Below are 9912 nucleotides of genomic sequence, written 5' to 3' on the forward strand. Positions count from 1 at the left end.
CTGCTATATAGGCGAGTTCTGATTTATATCTTTGTAAATTTTTTTTTTATAAAAGATAATTTTGTCATATAAAGATTCTAGTTATTTAAGCCTTTTAGGATTTGATTGGGCAAAAAGGCTTATGTGGCGCGCTAATTGACCATTTGTTTTGTTTTATTATTATTATTATTATTTTAATTTCAGCTAACCTTACATGAAGAACAATTGTTCAAAAAACTTTTATAATTATTCAGAGAGTTTAAAACCATTTTAAAAACGTTTTAGAAATTAGAAGCTGAAATTAAGAATGCAAAAAATAAAATACGGAAAATAAAGAGTTAAGGGATAAAGAAGTAAAACCAGGAATTATAGAGTTTCTAAAAAAGAAAAGACCTAATTCTCTCTCCCAAGATTTTTTCTTGATAGTATCTAGTAAATCTTAAGATCTTTTAGTAGGTTGAATTCTCAAACCCCTTTATATAAGAAAATATGAAGTTTCTAGCTAACTTCCAACCAGACAACAAACAGTGGAGTGAAGCGGTTAGTCTTCATTCCAAGCAGCGAATTAAAGCAGTCAGTCTTCTTCGAAACATAAATTTTGAGCAGTTAGTCCCCAAGTTAAACCTAGATTTTACACGGGATTATCGTGAACCAAGGTGAGCTTTTAAACCAGGCTGAACTCACGAACTGAACTGAGGTTTTAATTGGGATGACTAAGAACCTATGCGATTTTATATTGGGCTTATTTTGAATCTAAGCAAGCTTTAACCGGGCTAAGCTTATGAATTGAACTAGGGTTTTTACTAGGATAGCCACAAACTAATAAGAGATTTTAAATTGAGCTACTTTTGTACAGGTTAAGCTTATGAACCAAAACAACGACTTATAATCTAAATTTCCAAACTAAAGCTTTTAAAGGGTTTAGTTCTGAACCCACACAAACAATCCCTAATAGATAAATTATTCATCCAAGATAAAAATATTCCTTGGTAAATTCATAATTATGCCCTTCCAGAATACAAAATTTCTCACTACACAAAATAACTTTCTCAAAAGCGATACAACTAAAAATATGTGAGAGAAAGTTGAAAATATTTTAGAGAGAGAGAGTGAAGAGTGAGATAGTGAACTCACATTTCTGGATGTGAAAATGAGAAGGGAATATCCTCTATTTCTAGGCTAGAGGGTGGTATATAGGCATGGCAACATAACCCATACCCGCGGGTACCCACCTGAACCTGCCCCGAAGTTGACGGGGAAAACCCGCTTTGACTAGGTTTGGATTCGGGTTTGGGTTTTCCCCGATTATAAAATATGGGGACGGGCCGGGTAATGGGGACAATAGTACCCACCCCGAACCCGTCCCCGAACCCGCTCCGTTTATTTCATTATGTATATTATTATTTATTTTTGATAATTTAGAATATTAAATATGTGTTTAATGTTTTGATATTTTAATTTAAATTTATTATTTAAAATATTTGAAATGTATGTATGAATTTTTTTAGATTGTTTTATTTTATTATTTGTAATGTAATTTTATTTTGGAAGAAATAAATATTTCTATTAAAAAAATATATTTCACTAAATGAATGGTGGCGGGGCGGGGATACCCGAACCCAACCCGAATCCGTTTGGGACGGGTTTGAGTTTTGATTCTCCATCCCCGTTTGGGTTTGGGGCGGGGAACGAGGATTGTTTGGGGATTTGGGTTTGGGTTTGGGGGAGGTAAAAACCGTCCCCGACCCGCCCCGTTGCCATGCCTTGGTACAAAAAGGAATTTTTCTTGGGCCAAAATTAATGAGGTAATCGATTAACACCTTATTCCAATCGATTGGAAGCCCCAAGAATAATCGATTAGAAAACTTAAAAAGAAAAGAAAATATCCATAGAGATTTCCATTCATTAAGAAGATGTCCCAAACGATTGAGAAATAGAGGCTTTAAAACTTGATTGTGTGTGTGTGTGTGTGTGCGCGCGCGCACGCGTGTATGTGCATGTGTATGTGTGTGTGTGTGTGTGTCCGATTTAGTTGTATAACTTTACAAAATATCCTTTATGTTTTTACAAAAGACGGTTAACTCAGGCGCAATAGGGCGAGTTTTCATACTTCGTCTCTTTCATACTTCACAGCTTCAAGACTTATCAAGTAAACCAATCATGTAGACACTTGCTTGAATCTTTCTGGAGATGAGGCTTTAGATTTATTCAAGTTGTGTACTATCGTTAGAGGATAAAACCCTAACTTGTCTCCTTGCATCTTTAACCGATTTGTTACATTGAGGTTGTATCAAAGACTTCTCCTTTAGATTTCCCTTTAAGTTATCATTATTAAATTGACATCATCAAAAGCACAATGACAAAGGAAAATTATTGGCTTTGATCCCTTGTCTTGAATACCCTGCAAAACATGTTCCCACAACCATATGCCCTTTAAGGAAAACATCTTCTTATGACAAATCATCCATCTTGTAAACATAAGACTCGAAGTCTGACAAAAAATGGTTTTGGCAGGTCGAGACTTAGAGAATATGTTTGAGCATTGGTAGGTCGACACAAAGTCTATGGAGAATATTTTAGCGTGAGCTTCTTTGTTGAGATAATTTATAGAAAATCGATTCTTAAAGTGCTTCACACTATCCAAATAAACATCAAACATCCTGGTGCACTGGCGAAGGAATATCAAGCCATGACCCCTTGTAGAAGCAACCGAGCTATGTTAAGATTTGGAAAGATGGAAGAAGAGCATCAAAGTTAGGACACTCTTCTTATATTTTCACTCCTATTGGAAGACTTGAATGCAAGCCCAACTCACATGGTGTAGTTGCGAAAGGGAGATTAACAAGTGGTTAAAAACACCAACCTCGAAATTGTTAAAAGGGAGACAAAAGCCTACCAAAAAAATAAATACTCATGAAGAGGATGACACACCCGCCAAACTTGTTACGGACCGTCTTATCTTCCCCAGGAACAAGTACTCCCTAGTCAGACGAAGGTCACACCTCAGTGAAAACTCGGTCCAAACCCACACTAATGAATTGTTGCCCATTTCCTTAGGAAACACAATAGAATCTTCATTAAGAATACCGTCAACACAAAAAATACAAATATAAATATTAATAACTTCATTCAACCATACCAATGATCGAAGATTCAAACATCTAAAACCCCCAAAATCTATTCTCGAGAGACCCTAATAATGAAGGAAGCGAAAGTAGGAAGAAAAACATAAACTTTACCTCAAAATAAATGACTTGATCACCCATCTGTCATAAGCACCACCTAATAAGATGTCACCGATAAAACTAATCAAAGAATTATTCCATAAGAGCTCGCAAGGAAGAGGGAAGTTGATGTTACAAAAGGGGAAAAGTTTTATTGTTCGCAAATGAAAAAAAACACATAAAGAATGATACTTTCGAGACTCTTATATGTGCCTCAGTCACACGGGACCTTACAACCCATTGTATAAGGAAGCCAAAACCACACCATCAACGATTTAGATCTCCTCGTGAGTTGCTCGAGGCACTTATGTGTCCTAAGTTTAAAGAAACATTATTATTGACTAGTATAGAGAGATGCCTTAGAAATTCCTTGCAAAATGTTACCAGTTACACAAGAAAAATATTTAATGCACATGTTCCCAAAGAAAGTGACGTCTCATCAAAGCTTTTCGTCTACCATTGCCAAGCAGCCGACTTAGAGGCATATGCGGCATACCCTCGTCCTACAAAGGAGGGACAAAGGCTTGAGGAAAACTGTTATAGGCCGCTCGCAAGACGCAAAGCGACAGGCCTGAGAGTGCCAACATGCGGTAAAGCGCGTGGATCATGTGATCCATCTTTCCAACATGAGTAGGCAATTTGGTCTTCTAGACGCGTCAATCACCGTCCCATTAGATCCAAAGGCTATTCGCACAACATGCCTCACCTAATGTTGAAGGGTTTAATCACTCTCCGTACTATATAAAGAAAAAAGAATGTCATTTTACATATTCAAATTCATTTTCACTCTCACATGATTTCTTATTCTCTCACTAATTTGAACGTTGAATTCCTAACTTTGCATACCAGTCTCGTCTTCGATCTTCATTACACCAAAAATGCAAATCTATTTCTAAGATTTTACCTTATAATCTCATCCTTCATTTCATAGTTTTGAATAGAACTAAAATAATAACAATATGTGTTATATATAAATTATTTATAAATGATTGTATATATATTTATGTGTCCTACTTTTTTTTCTTGCCGAAGCTCTCATTCATATAATTATTTTACAGTTATCTATAGATAAACTTTTTCTCAGCATGCATGCCCAACCTGTGACCTTAGTTTCGTCAAAATACGCAATGATTCACGTTTTGCACACGCTCTTCTTTAGAAAATTGAATTTGTCACGTATCTGTTTGGACAATTGCTTGATAGAGAAATGATCCTCTCCAACGTATTATCATGAAGCATGCGAAAGATGCTACATATTGATCACTTAGATATGGTATGTTACTTTTTCTTCACCACTATATATGCATGGTCCCATATTTACATTTGCAGAGACGCTGACAGATTTAGGAGTAACAAAGTCTACCTATTAAAATCCCACTATATTAAAGTCTATGTATACAATCAATCATTCTTTCTAGAAGATAAATTATATCAACCTAGTTAAATTGGAAGTTTTTGTCAAGTAGACCAGACTCGTAAAAACTAAAAAATTTAAAACTATGTGATATTTAATTATATTATCTCATATTTTGAAAACTTATATAAACATCAATTATTAAAACATTCAAATGTGTTAGTTTTATGACATTTTAGGCACATGCTTATTAAGATAATATAAAAGTATTCAATAATATAATTGTTTTATTTGGTCTTTTACATAGAGTTGTTAAAAATATAAGTGTGATTTTTTTTTTAAAAATAATCATTTTTTTTTAATAATCATAATTTCAAATAAAACACCAAACTAACCATGTTTCAAACAAAAATATCATTAACAAGAGCAGTAGTCATGCATGATGGCGCATGTATTCATTTGTTATACATAAGTGTCATGGTTGCTGGCGACTTCTTATTGGATGCGCCAATGTGGTGCATGCATGCATCCTCTAGGAGCATGCGCCACATGCAATGGCTACTGCATTGTTTAGGGTTTTCTATGAATACCTTAGACTCTCCCCATCATTTTCACCGATCTTCACCCCTTCCCCATCATTTTTCACTCATCTTCAGCCTCTTCCCATCATTTTTCACCCATCTTCTAAGTCTTTCCTTCAATTTTTCTTGAAAATGTCGTCTTATATGTCATCTTAGATGTTGCCTTATATACATAAGAGAAATGTTGATTTGATTTATTCAGTAATAAATTCTCTGATGAAGATCTGACTCTAGAACACAGAGACGTTTAAGCATCTTAATAGGAGCTTGATCTGTGGTTACATGGAGACATTGCAGATGGTGAAAAGACCAGAAGAATTCAAAGGCTTGATACAGTGTACAATGACATTGGAGAAGGTCATTTTTAAGACTCAATTAAAACTGACAGAGATTTTCATATTATGATGCTGTGAGGAAATTGTCCTGATGACTGTAATCGCATAGATATGTTGTTTAGTCGGTGTATTTGTTTGTATTGTTGTTTAGTTGTTGTTTAAATTATTGTTTAAATTATTGTAACCAAATGTTGTGATATTTATGAAATGAACGCTATTTTCAATATCAAATAAAATGGGTACATATAAAAACTATCTTGTGGTGCTTGCTCCAATATTGAGACAGTTTGTACGATTGTGTCTGGGTTGACGATATGAACTACGTAATCTTACCATTTTATTCGTCGTATTCATTTCGATTCAAATACGTGTGCTGTTAGGATGATATTTTTTCTTTCTTCGCATGTTTTCATTGTGCTAAACTATCTCTCCTTGATATGCATGCCAATAACCTCTTTTGCTAACCATGGGTGACACACATCGAGGAACTATCAACAATATTACGGAGTTTGTAAGTTACTATTTTGAATGTATTACAAAATTTCCCGCTAATATTTTTCCTTAATTATCTTTTGTTATGACCCAAAGAGATTTCGTTGTCGTGTACATGAATATGTACCATACGACCCATTGATAGAACCATATTTAAGAGTAGGCGATTTTGGTAATTTACTCAACATAATCTCATACTCTATTGATTATAAATTTATCTTTACTTTAGTAGAAAGATAAAGACCCGAAGACACACACATTTCACCTTCTGTTAGGTGAATATACCGTCACACTAGAGGACATGTACATGTTGTTGGGTCTATCTATCGAAGGTAAGGTTGTTAATGGTAAAGTTAACCAAGATAACACAATATGCAAAGAATTATTGGGTGCCCTATTGTGTGAAGATATATCTACTGGTAAAGCTAGGCGTTAAGGTATTAATCAAAGTATCTTAAAGAATACTATTCAAGTATAATATTAACCGAAGATTCGACTGAGTATGAAAAAATAATTAAAACCTGGTGTTATATTATAATCTTGTTTGGTAATTTTTTATTTCCTGAAACTACTCGTAATACGGTAAATATTATGTATTTTTCTTTGTTAAGAAACATAAATAAAATAGGAACATATAGTTGGGGTTCAACTATTTTGCCTCATCTATATATTTCTTTGTGTAAAAATGCATAAAAGGATACTTGTTCATTTTATTCTTGCACATTTTTGCTCCAAGCATAGGGTTGGTCGAGAATACCGTCACTCGCCCCCGTCAACGAAAACAACTTCACATTCCCCTTCGAAACAAAGTAAGTTTCTCTTATTTTTCCCTTTGCTTACTTAATACTACAACTAATGATAAATAATTCATTTTCAGTCTTTTTGATTTAGGTGGTCTGTTATGGGGATGAACTATAACAAATGTTCCAAATACACTATAGTAGTCTATCGAAATCTTATAGACTACCTTGGACCAGACGATGTATTACTACTAAACAACTTATTAGAATCTAAATTTAGTTTTAATATTACCAATTTACTAATCTTCTAATCATGTATATTTCTTATACATTTTATCTGGAGCCCGTATCTAGGTCTCGACCATGAGGTTAGCCCCGAGGATGTTGCAATTTTGACAACAAAAATATCAATCATCAGGTTCACTACTATGGAGATGCACCATAGTGAACGTGTCAAACTACAATTCGGCATGCAATAATAAATATCAGACCCTCCGATGTGTTGGGGACAATGACATCAACTAAGAGTCGATGACTAATGGAGTTATTCTGATTGGAGAGAATTTGTTAAGGAGATGTGTCGTCAATGGAGGAATCAACATCGACACATCTTAAACGAACCTATCACACAACATGCTAGACCAACTAAAAATTATTTAAATTGGTATAGGTTGGTTAAAACGCCATAGTTTATTTCTGACCCGAGGTATTTAATCGACCCATGCCAAGAGCTTCGTCATCATACATCCAACCACAAACCCCCGCCCAACAACCTACCTCACACCATTACCAAACCCAACAACAATGTCAACCCACCCAAGCCCAAAGACCAACCTCACAACATCATCATATCAAATACACCCAACCACCAATGAACATGATTATGAACCCACAAACACATAACCCCACAACCAATTCATGCACCAATTCATGCCACACACCCAAACACAAAACCAAGAGCATGACCCATATCACCAACAACCATATGCCGCCACCACATCTTACTATAGCTCGGATGATGCATATGATTCCACCCATTCCAACCATAGTCCCCACCCAATGCCCACTAAAACATTACATCGCAAAAGCATTCATATATCTCATTACCAAAGTACCCAACCACCACATGTCTTTCAAACACCATAAGAACCATTGTTTCGTTTCCAAAATGATTCAATGTTTCAATTCGACCAAACAACACGTCCACACTTAACCCAACTACGCCAACATGGACACCAAACTCGATTACGACAGCGCCAACTACCGTATCACCGACTCCTGGGGAGATATGATCTTGTTAGACTTGCCAGGACCCTCGCACCAACCACCTCTGCCTCGGGAGAATACTATGAGACCTCAAAAACCACATGGAAATCGCGAGAGACCTCGAAGGCAAGCGAAGGCGCCGAGTTGTGGAAGTGGGGAGGCATTACAATTGAGCGGATCATTGATTTTCTATTGTGTCGTTGTGTAACTCAATTTTATCATATAATATTATAAATTATTTTTAATTTTATATTTTATCTTAAATTATTTTATCGTTACAATGATTAAAAATAAAAATAAAACCCTAAACAATGCACTAGCCACTGTATGTGACACATGCTCCTAGAGGATGTATGCATGTGCCACATGTATTGGCGCATCCGATAAGCAGTCACCAACAACCATGACGCCTATGTAAAACAAATGAATGCATACGCCAACGTGCATGGCTACTGCTCTTGCTGGCGATTTTTTTTGTTTAAAACATTATTAAATTGATATTTTATTTAAAATAATGGTTATTTTAAAAAATTAATTAAAAATAATAATTATTTTTAAAAAAGTCTATAAATATGTTAAATTTGACACTATGTGTCATATATATCTCTATAAGTTTAACTTTTTTTACAATATCTTTTTATCTTTCATAATATTCTTAAAGTTCATGACAAAACTACAATATTTTTATAAAGTATTGTAGTAGGTAAAAAAATAAAACAGGTTAAAATAAAATTTCCGTTAATTTTTTTTTTTTTTGAAAAATAACAATGATTTTTTCAAAATATGCTATAATTAATTATTTAGTTTTTTTAATCATTTAAGGTAGAAGTTAACAATATTTTATTAAAAAAACTTAGTTAAATTTGTAAATAATAAAAAATTTTTCTTTAATAAAAATATTTGTTGGTTTAATTTATTTCATTTTCTAAAAATACTATAGTATAATAATATATCTAAAAAGTATATATTTTTTGAAAATTAATTTAAATCGAATGGATCGAGACTATATTGTGAACGAAATCACTTTCCTTATAAGTATTTCAAACACTCTCAACTGTCTTGGAGTTGGAACGCATGAATACCCAAGATAACTCAATTTATACTCAAGTTTGCACAAGACCGATAAATTCTATAATATCCATTCTCTATATTTACAACTGCTTTTATTTTATCACAGTTGTCGAACATAAGAAGAGGACCAGGGACGTTGCCAATGCTAAAGTAACACTCAAAAAATCCAAGGTCGAGGAAACCTCATCCAAACCTTCCCAAGTAAGTATTTCATTGTAACGCTAAGCTTTGTATTTTTCAATATCTTTAACTTAAGCATTTTTCTTTACTTCAACTCTTCTTGTATAATTGTGGTGTAGGTTGATGAAGCCAATACATAGGGTGAATCTGTCGCGACAATTCTTGAATCGATCCTTATCGAAGATTCATCCCTTGAGCCTCTTCCACATAAAAAGAAATCACGATGCATTGGTTCCAATAACATTCCAGCCAATCCTATAGTGGCTCCCACTCCTAAGGCAACGAAGGGGAAGGAAGTTCTTGCAAGGAAAGTTGCGAAGACAACTGGTGCAACGAGGAAATTAGCCTCGAATGAGAGTGCTAACTCCATTCCTGATGCAAATACCTTAAAGGTAAATCCATTATTTTTTTATACTTCTCATGATTTTTTATATTGAGTATCCATGTTTGACTTTTTTGTAGGACAATCCCTCAACATAATATGTGTTTGCACTCACTGAAAAACCAGGTCCAACCAACAACTCACCAGTATATCAACTCGTTGCTACTGCAACCATTATCGACGAAGTCAACAAACTCGCAGAGGCTGATGACAACACCTCTCACCAATCGATTAGGAGAGCTCCCCTTTCTGAATCAAACTCTTCAACATCTACAAAAGAAGAGAAGAACCAAATTAACATGGATGAC

This window comes from Lathyrus oleraceus, chromosome 6 (genome assembly GCF_024323335.1).
Source record: "Lathyrus oleraceus cultivar Zhongwan6 chromosome 6, CAAS_Psat_ZW6_1.0, whole genome shotgun sequence".
NCBI classification, from domain to species: Eukaryota; Viridiplantae; Streptophyta; class Magnoliopsida; order Fabales; family Fabaceae; genus Lathyrus; species Lathyrus oleraceus.